The sequence below is a fragment of the Ziziphus jujuba genome, chromosome 8, assembly GCF_031755915.1.
Source record: "Ziziphus jujuba cultivar Dongzao chromosome 8, ASM3175591v1".
Taxonomy (NCBI): domain Eukaryota; kingdom Viridiplantae; phylum Streptophyta; class Magnoliopsida; order Rosales; family Rhamnaceae; genus Ziziphus; species Ziziphus jujuba.
The window spans coordinates 28,089,459-28,104,424 of NC_083386.1; the positions used below are offsets into that span (position 1 = coordinate 28,089,459).

Here is a 14,966-nt window from a genome sequence, read left to right on the forward strand (position 1 = left end):
GGTCATCAGCCACTGAAGTACCTTAACTCTCAAAAGAAATTAAATAACCTCCATGCACATTGGCTGCAATTCCTGCACAAATTCTATTATTCTTTTCAGCATCATGCTGGGAAACTCGACACCATGGCTGATGCTCTAAGCAGGAAATCCCTGTTGCTTACCACCCTCCAAATTTCTCTTCAAGAGTTTGCTTCTATCAAAGAACTCTACCCCTCTGACCTTGAATTTGGTGATATCTGGGAAAAATGTGAAAAACATGAATGTGCAGCAGATTATCACATTACTGAAGGTTTTCTTTTCAAAGGAAATCAATTGTGCATGCCCGATACATCTCTACGCACTTATCTAATTGGAGAGTTACATGATGGTGGATTAGTAGCACACCTTGGTAGAGATAAAACCATCACTGCAGTCACTTCTAGAATCTTTTGGCCCCATATTAAACGGGATATCACTCGTTTTGTCCAAAGATGTGTTACCTGTCAGCGAGCCAAAGGAAACATTCAAAACACCAGACTTTACTCCCCTCTGCCAATCCCTGCCACTATATAGGAAGATCTTTCAATAGACTTTATACTTGGTTTGCCCATCACACAACGCTGAGTGGATTCCATATATGTAATGGTTGATCGGTTTTCCAAAATGGCCCATTTCATTCCTTACAAGAAGACCGTTGATGCAAGCAACGTTGCCAATCTGTTCTTTAAAGAAATTGTGTGTTTACATGAAGTTCCTAAGATCATCACTTCTGACCGAGATATCAAGTTTATAAGCCATTTTTGGAAGGTTTTGTGGTTCAAATTTGGTACTTAACTTCAGTATAGCAGTGCCTACCATCCCCAAACTGATGGCCAGATAGAGGCGGTGAACAAAACATTGGGAAATATGCTCTGAAGTCTTGCTCATGACAAGCCAAAGCAATGGGATTTGGTTTTGCCACAAGCTGAGTTTGCTTACAATAGCATGCTCAATCGAACCACCAATCTCACTCCATTCTCCATTGTGTACACTAAATCTCCAAATCATACCACTGATCTACTCATTGTTAAAGGCCAATCACATAACAAAGCCACCACATTTGTAGAGCAATATGTTGCTTTCCATAAAGAAATCCAGCAATGCATTGTAGCTTCCAATGCAAAATATAAAGAAGCAGCTGATCGACATTGCAGGACTAAAGTTTATCAGGAAGGTGATCTCGTGATGGTCTTCCTACGTAAAGAACGTTTCCCCACTGGCACTCATCACAAGCTGAAACTGAAGAAGATAGGTCCTTTTACTGTACTTAAGCGGCTTGGTGACAATGCCTATGTAATTGACTTACCTCTAGAATTCTAAATTTGTTCCACTTTCAATATAGCAGACCTCCATCCATATTATCTACCAGATTCAACTCCAACGGTCAACAAGGAACTCGAGGATGAGTTCTTTCAGGGAGGAGAAGAATTGCTACAGTAGAAGGCTTAAAATTGCTGCCATTGCATTATTTGTAAAAATGACATCGTAGCTGTTTTGACAACCTCCTAGAAAGTCCTTATCAATCCACACCGTTTCATTAAACCATTTAATTTGTTTTGCTATTAATAGTTGGCTAATCTTGCTTTAGGTAATAAGTTAGTTAGGTTTTATTTTCTTCTATATAAAAAGGCCGTTCTTCTCTAAGAGAAAGGGTTCTTCTTTTGCTGGTTGCTATTGGATATACAATGGACTAAATTCCTGAGTAAAACTTGCCTCCATTGGCCTCTCACATTTCTTAGTGAGCTGGTTGCTGGAATTTCTATCGTTGTTTACTATTTCACTGCATTACCAACCATTTAACTTTAAACTGTCCAATAAATCCACACATTAACTTGTAACAATCATCAAATATTATATGTTAATTTGTATTTGGAGTAGTCAAAGTGATCTCTGTGTATATTCATGCTGTAAGATATTAGTGATGACCACGCACGTAGAACTTGATTCCACCCCATCATGATCATCTATAGGATTGTCCTTTGGATGAAGCTTAAGGCTTTGGAAGCATTTGTAGGGCATTCAACTTTTCCTTCAAGCATCTCAATGACTTTGTGCATTGAAGGATGACCATTCGATTTTAACTATATGCACCATGCACCACAAATGCTACTACGACCATCTTTTGTGTATTGTAGAAATGTTTTCTTGTCTATATTTGAAATTGGATTTAACATCTTTATTTTGTTTTCGATATTTTGAGAGCGAAAATACGATTTTTGATAGTTGATTTTTATGGGGTGGGGTTTCGGCTTAAGCCTAATAGATGGAGATTCAATGAGCAAAGAAACAAAAGAAAAAGGGTGTTTCTAAATATGCATGTTAAAATTCTGTATACTTTCATGATGTATATTGAAGAAATACCATGAAATTGGATGTATACTGTAACACCCCGTCCCAAAGTACGTTGGAATTTTTGCACGTTGACCGAGGTTGATCGTTGATCAAGAGGGTCAAAATTTTCACTTTTTGTTCTGGATGGAATTTTGCGTTGATCGAGGCATCATTTCAAAGTACATATCGTCCCGAGTTTGTAGACTATTAGCACGTCGAAATCGGAGCTACCATTTGAAAGTTATGAGCAAAACAAGTTGAGGTGCAAACTGTCCAAGGGGTGCTAGAGTTGACTTTTTGTTCTTGCAAAGTTGAGTTTTGACTCATGCATGGTACATGTGGTTTGAAAGTTACGGACCTGTGAAGTTTTTCCAAGACAGCATTTACTATTCATGGATCTGTATGTGTGTGACCAGTGATGCCACGTGTCACAAAAAGTGGAACCACCCGTGAGTGCACAGTGGCACCCACGGGCGTTTTGACTGGTTGAGAAAGGGAGGGAGGAGAGAGAATGAGAAGGAGGAGAGAGAAAAAGGATAAAGAAAGAGAAAGAAAAAGGGGAAGGACCCGCCAATCGCCGTTCACCCATCTCTGGCCACTAGAACAGTACACATGCCACCCCACCTTGACGCCCACTTGAAAACAAGCCGGCCAGGCAAAAATCACTGCCAGATCGCTGGCAACGCGCTCGGATCGGGGTGTTTTTTGACAAGCGGCCTATTTCCTTCTCCTGTCGATTTCTCCCAAACCAGATCTTCGTTTGCCTCGCCGCAAGTCCGGTTGAGTCACCCATTCCCCGATCTACCTTCCCACCAAAAATCATGACCAGTGGCCATCGGACGTGCCACCGGCGGTGATGGGTTCTCGTGACCACGGTAGCTCATCAGGCAATCGACTTTCTGGCGAGTTTCCAGTTGCATTGCCTGTTCTTTCCCACTAGTTTCGACCCCCTGAACCCAGATCTGAGGTCGGTTTCCTCCAATCCACGGCGGTTTGTGAGATCTAAGGATACAAAACCCGACACTTTTCTGATGAGATTCCGGCCACCTCGGGTCTGATCTCCGGAAACTGAGACCAGATTTGTAATTCTCGTTTCACAAGCTTCGATTTAGTATATCACTCGTAAATTTTGGTTGTCATTTGTGTTCGCTCCCAGGGTACCCATTTGGAGTTATCCGATTAAAATATTAAAATAATTAGTTTTATGTATTGTGGATATTTTAGGTGTACGTGTGGGTAGTAGAGTTGATCCTGCAGAGGATCTCGATTGATACACGTGCTTGAGGTGAGTGATCCACCTTTAAAACTATTTTGGGGTGATTAATTATATTTATTTTGTGTTAATTTAATATTTAGAAAATATGCTCATGTGGTGGAATTTATTTATAACTGTGGTAAATTGTATTATATATATATATATATATATGCCTATTGATGCTAAATGAAAGTTTGGTTTATTAAGAAATTCTTGATTATTATTATTGTGATTTAATTGAATTTATTACGCATGAGCAAGGTGTTTTCATTTAATTAATTGTATTTGGATTTTAATATTATTTTTGGGCATGATTCGATTTTAAATATTTCAAAAAAAATGTTGGTTTAAGTTTGGTGCTTTCAAATTATATAATTATGCCCTTGAAATATTATTTGATTGATTTTATGATTTAGGAAAAAGTTATTTGTGTATTATTATTGGTGGATTTATACTGGAGATATTAAAGAAATAATGTAGGATTGTGAATTTGAAAAATTGTATGATTCCCACGGTGAGTTTTGGAAAAAATTATTATTTTTTAAATAATATGGTTATTTATTTTAGACGCACTCATATAGTACTGGTGTTCTGTACTGTGTATGTGGATGAGTGTGCAAGTTATAATGTCTCCCGTGAGTTGCCATTGGACCGAGGGTAGGCAAGTTTGATATTGGCCATAAGCTGCCCCCCTCAATGGCCAGGTTGACGGTTTAAGCAGCGGCGTTGTCGGGACCCCGAAGCAACCGTATGCAAGTTTCTCTCTTTAACCTCCTGTCGAACGGGTGTTCGGGATGCTGGGTATCGTAGGGCATCACTGGTATATAGTGTGGTGCGTCAAGTATTATTTTTCTGATATAAATTTCAAATTCTAAAGTTTTAAAGCAGCATTTAAATTAAATGTATTTAATTTATTTTATCACCTATTTCCAATTAGTATTTTCTAAAATATAATTATTCATATTTTATGTCACTTATTTTAAATTAATATTTTTAAAATGCATCTTGCCATATTTTTATTATATAGATTGATTGAATATTTCAAAATAAATTTTATAATAATTTTTACCACTCATTTTACATGATTGTTTGTAATTATTTAAATTATATTTTTGATACTGTTTATTTTAGTTTATTAAATCAAAATTTACGAATTATATATTAAATTTCACTTTTATGTTATATTTCTTTAATGCAAATATTCTAAATTTATTTTATTATATTTTATTCGTATATGGATTATTTAAATTTTATTAAATTAATTATTCCTTGATTTTTGGGGTGTAAAATATTGGGTTTTGTGAAAAATTTTAAAAAGGAAACCTTTCCAACGGAGTGAATGGTGAGGGTTTTGAGAGAAAATATTATTTTCAATTAATTATTATTTATTTACTTATTTATTCTTAATTATTCAAGTGTATTATGATTATCGTTACTATTATAATTGTTCAGTAGATAGGGTCACTCACTGAGATGATTAGTATCTCATATTTTTAAATCCGTTCTCCTAGGTACAAGGATTGGTAGACGTTTGTCCGGAGCAAGCTTGACCTTCGTTGCTGTCGTATTTCGAGGAGTTCTTTTTCTTTTCATTTATTTCTATTATAATATTTCTTTACATCCTTTGTTGTATAGCTTTCATACTTAATTGTATTCTATGATGCTCTGTATACTGTATTGGATATATTTTATTAAATACTGCATTAGTTCTCTGTTTAATTTATGGAAGTGCTGATGATTATGAAATTAAATTGTAGTAAAGTGGAGGAATAAGGCGGTATATATATATATAGAAAAGTATGTTTTCAGTGCAGGAAATTTGTGGTAAGTCCAACCCTTAGGGGAAATTCTGTTTGATTTTCCATTGGAAGGTCCGATAGGATTTTTTTGAGATTAGAATTTGTCTAGGATTCCGGTGAGGGATCTTGGATGGGTCCTGACATATACAGTAAATTACTGTGATGCATGTACAACTACCAATAACATATTTTTCGTTCTCCACATATCAAACATATCTTAGCTAAATCAACAGGAGGTTTTGTTCATTAATTTCTAAATCTGGTTTGTAGGTTGTAGAATTCAGCATCAACTCAAATGAAATTAAATGGAGCTTAGTTTTAAGACACAATTGTTGGACAAAATCTTTTACAACAAAATTATTGAAATGATTAAGTTTAATTTTGTATGTGAAATAATTGTACATATGTTAATTTATGCATGGAATCAAACTGGTCTCAGCAGACTTGTGCTCTAGAGGATTCTTCTGTGGATATAGGCAAGGCTTTGGAGGCATTTGAAGGCATGCAACTTTTTCTTCTAGCATCTCTATGACATTGTTCATTGAAGGATGATCACTCGGTTTCAACTGTATGCACCATAATGCTACTATGATCATCTTTTTTATCATTTCCATTTCTTCGTCTGAAACACCCTTTATTTCTACATCATTTCCTTCATTAAATTGGTCATAAACCCATAAAGGAAAGTATATTTGGCTTGAATGCTCGGCATGTGCATTCAAATTTCTTCTTCTACTAGCCATTTCCATCAATAGCATTTTGAAACTGTATACATCAGCTTTGTAGGAAACCCCTCCAATATTTTTGTAAAACAACAACGGGGCTATGTACCCAATGGTTCCTCTTGCTGCAGTTAGAGGCACAATACTGTTGTCTAGTAGATACAATCTTGCTAGACCAAAATCAGTAAGTTTTGGATTAAAATTATCATCTAGAAGAATGCTATGAGGCTTAATGTCAAAATGTAGAATTTGCATTTCACATCCTCGATGAAGATATTCAATACCATTTGCCACTCCAAGTGAAATTTCTAACATTCTTTGGTGGCCCAAGGTGTTGATTCCTTCTTGATCAGAAAAGGTGTATTTGTCAAGAGACCCATTAGACATGAATTCATACACCAAAGCATGCTTTGATCCCTCCACGCAAAAACCAATAAGTTGTACCACAGTGGCATGGTGAATCCTTCCTATGGTAGAAACTTCGTTAATAAACTCTTGTCCATTAGCCTTTGATTTACTCAACATCTTGATTGCTACACGAGACACTACGAAGCCTTCCTTTGTAAACACAACCGTATCCTCCTTCACCTAATTTCTCTTTGAAACCTTTTGTCATTTATTTAATGTTGGAGTATAATACCTTATAGGTACTAGGTTGTTATGAATCCGTAAAAACTCTTCAATAGAATCATACATTGATAAATGCCGTCTTTGCTATTTATATATCAAAAGGACCATGACACATGGAATCCCAATTATGATTCTTGGGCCTAACAACAGTGCGGCTGTACCAGAAGAATACATATATATATAGTTAATTAATTGAAATTTGGTAGCACAAAACATCAACTATTAGCGTATAGAAAAATATAAAATAGAAATATGTACAAATATATATATATATATATATATAAATCTCACGAAGAAGTTTCTATGATGCATATATAGTTCGAACAACTAGACGTGGTATATGTAAAGTTCTACATGGCGGCTTTTGCAGCCCCAAATTGGTGCAAGTATCATTTTTCATCACAATAATATTTTTCAAAAATTGTCAGTTATTATTTCCGCTTTTTATTTATTCATTTTTTTTTTCCCTCCTTCTGCTAGTTTACTTTTTATCCTCCCAAACTTTAAATGAAAGTTTTCTTTGCGGATAAGGAAAAATTGATTGCCTTACCAATCATTGCGAATCCCAGTCTGTAATAAACTGCAAGAAAGTAACCCAAAAAAAAAAAAAAAAGGCTTAAACGTATATTTATGAATTTATATTTTTTGAACATAGAATGTAAAACGTTGAATAAACTGGACAGCAAATTAGTCAAGAAATGAACATATATGTACAAGAGTAAAGAGAGAATCATTACGTCTAATCCCGTTGTGAATTGTCGGCCAAAAGCCTATATTATATTCAAATATAAGTACACAGTTTCAGTATTCATAAAAAATATATATATATATATATATTAATGATAATAATAATAGAACAATTCAGCATATAATTAATAAAACAAGGAAAGAAATTATATATGTGAAAGAAGTGAAGGAAAAAAATTAAGAAAATATGCATATATATATATATATATATATAACTATTGCTTTTGCTATATATTATTTGTTACCACATTGGGAAAATGATTTAAAATACTTGGTACGAAACACACATATCAAAGATACAATAATTTCAGTATAAATCTTACAACCTTCAAAAATCTTCAAAACATTAACTATATATATATATATATATATATATAATGATTTAGAATCCTTACCACACTTGTCAAACGACAAATTATACCACGAACAAAAATGATACACAGGGCATTTAACGGCGTTGGCCTCACTATTCACATGGCAATATGCATTTCGTACGTTTTTAGCGAAACTATTCAAGCTCATCGTGGATGTCCATGTATGAAATAACATTATTATTGTTCATTCCTCTCCATGGCCAAGATGACATTGTTGTGGTTTTCTGACCACTTTAGAGAAGAAATATGAGAAGAAAAATAAAAAGAATTCTATTATTCTCTTGGAAATAGAATACAAAAATAAAAACTTCTCTCGTGGAGGATTCTCACGTGGAACCTCTCTTTACACTGTCAAATTCTCTCTGGAATTGCTCACTCTTCTCTCAAGCTCTCTCTAGAACTTAAACACTCTCTCTCTTGGAGTTTACTCTCAATACTCCTCACTTGGGATGATATTGAGCTTGCTCTCTTGGCTTGCCTTGCATGCAACGGGATAAACCTATTTATAGGCTTACAAATTCGGTGCATGTCCTCCATTTTCAACTTCTTCTGACAGGTGCCCACAATTGTTGAGCAAACCATTTTTGGTGTTAATTGCAGCAACCATTGTCAACAATGGTGGCTGAGTAGTCTTCACACTGTCGGTGCAGTGGTGGTGCGGCTGGACTTCACAATTCTCCCCCTCCAGTCGCATTTAAAAACTGATGGTCATCTGCCATCCATTCCAGCTATGTCTCTGCACAACTTCAGCTTCTCTTGAGCAATAGCTTTTGTTAACATGTCTGCTGGATTCTCTTTTGTGTGGATCTTCATCAGTTTCAGCAACTGTTGATCTATTACTTCGCGTATCCAGTGATAGCGGATGTCAATGTGCTTTGTACGGGAATGATACATTGAGTTTTTGCTCAAATTCATGGCACTTTGGTTATCATAATGTATCTTGTAGTCTTCTTGCTTGATGCCCAATTCTGTGAGAAAACGCTTTAACCACAACATTTCCTTACCCGCTTCCGCTGCGGCAATGTACTCTACTTCAGTAGGGGATAAAGCAACACACTTCTGTAATCTTGACTGCCATGACACAGCTCCCCCTGCAAAAGTGTAGAGATAACCTGATGTAGACTTTTTATTATCAAGGTCTCCGGCCATATCTGCATCTGTATAGCCTTCTAAGATTGGAGCACCTCCCCCGTAGCACAAGCACAGCTTCGATATACCTTTAAGATACCTGAGAATCCATTTGACTGCTTTCCACTGTTTCTTTCCAGGATTTGAAAGAAATCTGCTCACAACACCTACTGCGTGAGCAATGTCTGGTCTGGTACTCACCATTGCATACATCAGACTTCCTACCGCTTAAGAATATGGTACTGAAGCCATCTCCTCTATCTCTTCTTTGGATGAGGGGCACAATCTCTTGCTCAACTTGAAATGATTTGCAAGTGGAATGCTGACCGGTTTGGCTTTATCTATGTTGAATCTCTTTATTACCCGTTCAACATACTTCTCTTGAGATAGCCATAACCTTCTATTCTTCCTGTCTCGGATTATTTGCATTCCCAAAATTTGTCGAGCTGGTCCTAAGTCTTTCATATCAAAGGACTTAGACAATTCTTTCTTTAGCTGACTAATCTTCATTGCATCTTATCCAACGATCAACATGTCGTCCACATATAGCAAAAGTGCAATGAAGGTTCCACCTGAAAATTTTTGAATATAAACACACTGGTCTGCTGCAGTCCTTTTATAGCCTTGACTCACCATAAACGAGTCAAAATTCTTGTACCATTGTCTTGGTGCTTGCTTGAGGCCATACAAGCTCTTCTTCAGCTTGCATACAAGGTTTTCTTTCCCTGAAACCTCAAATCCTTTTGGCTGCTCCATGTAGATTTCCTCATATAAATCACTGTGAAAAAATGCTGTCTTCACATCCATCTGTTCAAGCTCTAGGTTTAGACTTACTGCTAAACCAAAAATGACTCGAATTGAAGTCATTTTTACCATTGGTGAAAAAATCTCATCAAAGTCAATTCTTTTCTTCTGAAAAAATCCTTTGACCACCAATTGAGCTTTGTGTTTCACCACCTTTCCGCTGCCATCTTTCTTGAGCTTGAGCACTCATTTATTATTTAGTGCCTTCTTTCCTGTTGGAAGCTCAACCAACTCATAAGTATGATTTTTCTGCAAGGATTCCATCTCATCTTGCATTGCTTGCAGCCATTTTTCCTTGTCTTGATGAGAAACAGCTTCCTGGAAACTCTCTGGCTCCTCCTCTTCAGTAAGCAGAATATACTCATATTCTGGAAATCTTTTTGATGGAATTCGACCTCACTCAGATCTCCGAACTTGTAAACCACTGGTTTTAGGAGGTGTACCATCATCTGACCGTTGTGATGGCCATGCAGCTGCTTGAGAGGATTGAGTCTCCCCCTGCTCAATATCCCCTTCTTCCTCTTGGTCTGCTTCTGGTATATCTTCATGCACCTCATTATCCTCTGTGGCTATTTGTGCTAGTGCTGGATTAGGACCAAAATTCTCAGCACTAGAACTGCAATTAGGAGACATTCTGGGCTTTTCAATATCTTCCATTGTCTGGTTTTCATGGAATACTACATCCCTGCTTCTAATAACCTTCTTTGTTTTTGGGTCCCATAACCTGTATCCGAATTCTTTATCTCCATATCCTATAAAGATGCATGGAGTAGATCTTGCATCGAGCTTCTGTCTAAGCTCCTTGGATACATGTACATAAGCTAAACAACCAAACACTCTTAAATGAGAGTAGGAGGGAATCTTACCCAACCACACTTTCTCTGGAATTTCAAAATTCAACGGTACTGACGGTGATCTGTTGATTAAATAGCAAGCGGCACGAATAGCTTCTCCCCAGAATGGCTTTGGCAGCTTAGCCATACTGATCATACTTCTGACCTTTTCCATAATAGTTTGGTTCATTCTTTCGGCTATTCCATTATGTTGTGGGGTGCGAGGGACTGACTTCTCATGTCGAATGCCATGTCTTCTGCAGTAGGCATCGAACTCCTTGGAAGTATACTCGCCTCCATTATCTGAGCGGAGACATTTCAACTTCTTACCTGTTTCACGCTCTACCATGGTATGAAACAGTTTGAAGTAATCTAATACCTGGTCCTTTGTCTTCAAGAAATATACCCACACCTTCCGAGAAGCATCATCAATAAAGGTCAAGAAATACCTATTACCGCCTAGTGACTCCACCTCCATGGGACCATATACATTAGAGTGCACAAAACTGAGCAACTTTGATCTTCTCGTTGCAGAGGAACTGAAAGAGACTCTATGTTGCTTACCAAATAAGCAGTGATTACAAGGATCTAGCGCAGTATCCTTCCAAACAGTGATAAGCTTCTTCCTTGCCAAAGTGGACAATCCTTTTTCACTCATGTGACCGAGTCTCTGGTGCCACAGATTTTGAGACACCTCTCCTTCTGCAATATTGAGGCTATCTGCACATATCTTCACATGAGTCTTGTACAGCGTTCCACAAATATGTCCTCGGGCGACAACTATGACACGTTTCGTCATTTTCCATGTGCCTTTGCTGAAGTAGTTGTCATAACCTTACTTGTCTAAGGCTGCTCCCGAAAGTAGATTAAGCCGAAGATCTGGAACATGACTGACATCCTTCAAAGTGATTGTACAACCAACATTCATTTTTACCTGAATATCACCAGTTCTCATAATCTTTGCAAAACTGGAATTTCCCATCTTTACCGTACCAAAGTCTTCTACTTTGTACGTTTTAAAGAAATCTCTGTGTGGAGTGACATGGTAGGATGTTGCAGTATCGACTACCCACTCAACATCTTGGGTTGATATATGAAGGCATGTCTCTTCTTCAGTAGAGCAGAGCGCCACTTCTCCTGTAACAGTGACTAGTGTCTCTCCATCCTTCTTCGGCTGATTACCTTGGAGTCTCTGCTCTCTCAACAACTTTCTGCAGTTCTTCTTCATGTGACCCTCCAGGCCACAATGATAGCACTTATATGATAATTTTCTGTCGTCTATAGATCTGCCTCTGCTCTTGCTCTTGCCTCTCCCCCTATCTTGACCACCTCTTTACTGTCTTCCTCACTCTGTGACGAGGGCATGTGACTGATCCATGCCAATGTCCTTTCTCCTGACCTCTTCATTAAATAGGGCATCCTTAACCATAGACATAGTAAGTTTGCCATTCGGGGCTGAATTGCTGAGAGAGACTACCAATGTCTCCCAACTGTCTAGAAGAGAGCTTAGAAGTAGGAGGGCCTGATCCTCATCCCCTAGTTGGTAATCCACAGCAGATAGTTGATTTACCAAGCTCTGGAACTCACTGGTATGCTCGGCTACAGAAGTTCCACTCTGTAATTTTAGATTTACCAATCGCTTAAGCAATAGGGCTTTGTTCTGAGCAGTCTTGGCCTAGTACATGTCCTCCAATTTTGTCCAGAAGGCATATGCATCCATTTCCTTCGCTACATGATGGAAGACATTGTGATCGATCCATTGCCTGATCTGACCAATCATTTTCTTGTTTAATTTCTTCCATTCTGCTTCTTTGCTGGAATCGGAGTTTTCTCCTTTAGCTTCTATAGGATCAAACAGATCCTTACAATTGAGGAGATCTTCCATCCGAGGTCTCCAAAGTGTATAATTTATGGCAGTGAGCTTTACCATAGCTCATGAAGATGATTCTTCCATTGACATTATGGCTTGACCAAAAACGGAGTTGAATTTGGCAAAACGGAGTTAATCGTTGCATCCGGAATGGCCGAAAATGGTGGATTGGACTCTTCCGGGGTTAAAATATAATTACCAGAATTTTTAGGGCAAAAATATAATTTCACAAAAATTCTGGGTCAACCTGTAAATACAAAAACTACAGGGGTCAATCTGTAATTTCCAACAATTCAGGGGCTGTTCCATAATTTTAGAAACTTTTGATGACGTGGCAGATTGTGTTGACGTGTCAACACGTGGCAGATGATGTGGCGCTTGCATGGCTGACTACGTGTCGGATCGCGTGGCAGATGACTTGGCTGAGTTCGCTGATGTGTCTGCTGATGTGGTCATCTTCAACCTCCAGACGGCACGTGAGGCGCGTGATCTGCTGCAAAAAATTTCAGACGGCGCGTGCGGGTACGTGAAGCTTTACGTTTCTCTCCGGCGAACTTGGTTGTTCTCTTATCGTCGAGTACTTTCACCTGGTATTGTCAAATTAATTATTTGAGCAACTTTTTGAAACACCAACTTGAAGAACAGAGGCTCTGTTTCTTCAAATTTTGAACCCAAGCTCTCGACCTGTAGCTCTAATACCACTTGTTGTGGTTCTCTGACCATTTTAGAGAAGAAATATGAGAAGAAAAATAAAAAGAATTCTATTACTCTCTTGGAAATAGAATACAAAAATAAAAACTTATCTCCTGGAGGATTCTCACGTGTAACCTCTCTCTACACTGTCAAATTCTCTCTGGAATTGCTCACTCTTCTCTCAAGCTCTCTCTGGAATTTAAACACTCTCTCTCTCGGAGTTACTCGGAGTTTACTCTCAATACTCCTCACTTGGAATGATATTAAGCTTGCTCTCTTGGCTTGCCTTGCATGCAACGGGATGAACCTGTTTATAGGCTTACAAATTCGGTGCATGTCCTCCATTTTCAACTTCTTTTGACAGGTGCCCACAATTGTTGAGCAAACCATTTTTGGTGTTAATTGCAGTAACCATTGTCAACAATGGTGGCTGAGCAGTCTTCACACTGTCGGTGCAGTGGTGGTGCGGCTGGACTTCACAGACATAACCATTAGGTCTATACGGCACGAGTCCTCCAAAATGTCCAAACTTAATGAACCTTGAGATACTATAACATAAGAATATTGACTTGTAATAATGCAAGGAGTTGTCTCTAAATAGAGATGAGAATTCATCACTGGATTTTCGCAATTGACGAAAATTCTATGGTGTGCCAGAGTAATTCTCTGCTTTGGGAAAGAAAATACAAATCTTGTTGAATATGGATCGCTAATATCGGTGAAGTTATAGCGTGACAGAGAATGAAGAGGGATGGTTGAGCAATTACCCTTTTGGACATTTGGATCTACAAGCCGGATTGTGTAGTTGTTGTAGTTGATTGACTCCACGTTAAATTTTCCGGAATAAAGGTACAGTACTATGATGTTGTTCTCGCAAGAAAGAGTGTACCTTTTGTTGCCGCAGTGCTTTGGATCATCTTTGAGCCGAAATGGATAGCTTATGTTTTTGATTTTGCCACATGATGAAGAGGGACAGTGATGGATATCTCCGGCGTTAATGGTTATTTCATGGAATCTGACGAAGATAATAAGGGCTATGAATGGAGCGGACAAGGAGGTTCTTCTTCCACTAAATTCCATCTTGGGAAGATAAGAGATATTCATCAGCTTTTTGCCTAGTTCTTTTTTGGTTTTCATGATTAGCTAGGTATGCATTATAAATTAATGATGTATGAATGCTGACAAAGAAAAAAAAAAAAAAACGAAAAAGGAAAAGAAAAGAAAAGATATGATAAAATAGAAAAGCTTGTAGGGAAATTTTTATTCAATTAAATTATTTGGTAGTTTATTTGAAGTATGAAAACCAACCACTTTTTTTCTTATCCCAATATTTTAGATTTTGGCTATGACTAGACTTTCTTTGACTATGAAGAAATTGGTGCCAGTTCATTACAAATCTCTTGTGAAAATTTTTAAGAAAATATCAATTAATTTATTAAATACGAAAGTTATCATCTTAATTCATTAATTTCACTCATTAAAAGAAAGTTTTTGAAGAGATAAAAGTTCCTTTGCTTTTGTTTTTATTTTTATTTTTTAATAGAGGGTGGCCTATAAATTAAAGAGCTAAGAATGACCGTTAACCATTTGGCATCATATCGATCGGTCATACACCCGACAGCTCACTCTAAGCCGGTAATAAAACAAAGGAAGTTCACCAAAACAGAGTTTGTAGAAAGAAGGTTTTAGACTGTGAAAGTATAATTTTGGCAGAGAATCAAAGTGACAAAATATACGAAGTTAAATTTAATTAGTTTTATTT

General features: G+C 37.4%; 1 pseudogene; it reads right to left on the reverse strand.

Moving 5' to 3' along the window:
• Positions 1–5,810: 5,810 nt before the first annotated feature.
• LOC107414554 (rust resistance kinase Lr10-like) lies at positions 5,811–6,741 on the reverse strand (annotated as a pseudogene).
• Between the last annotated feature and the right edge of the window lie 8,225 nt (positions 6,742–14,966).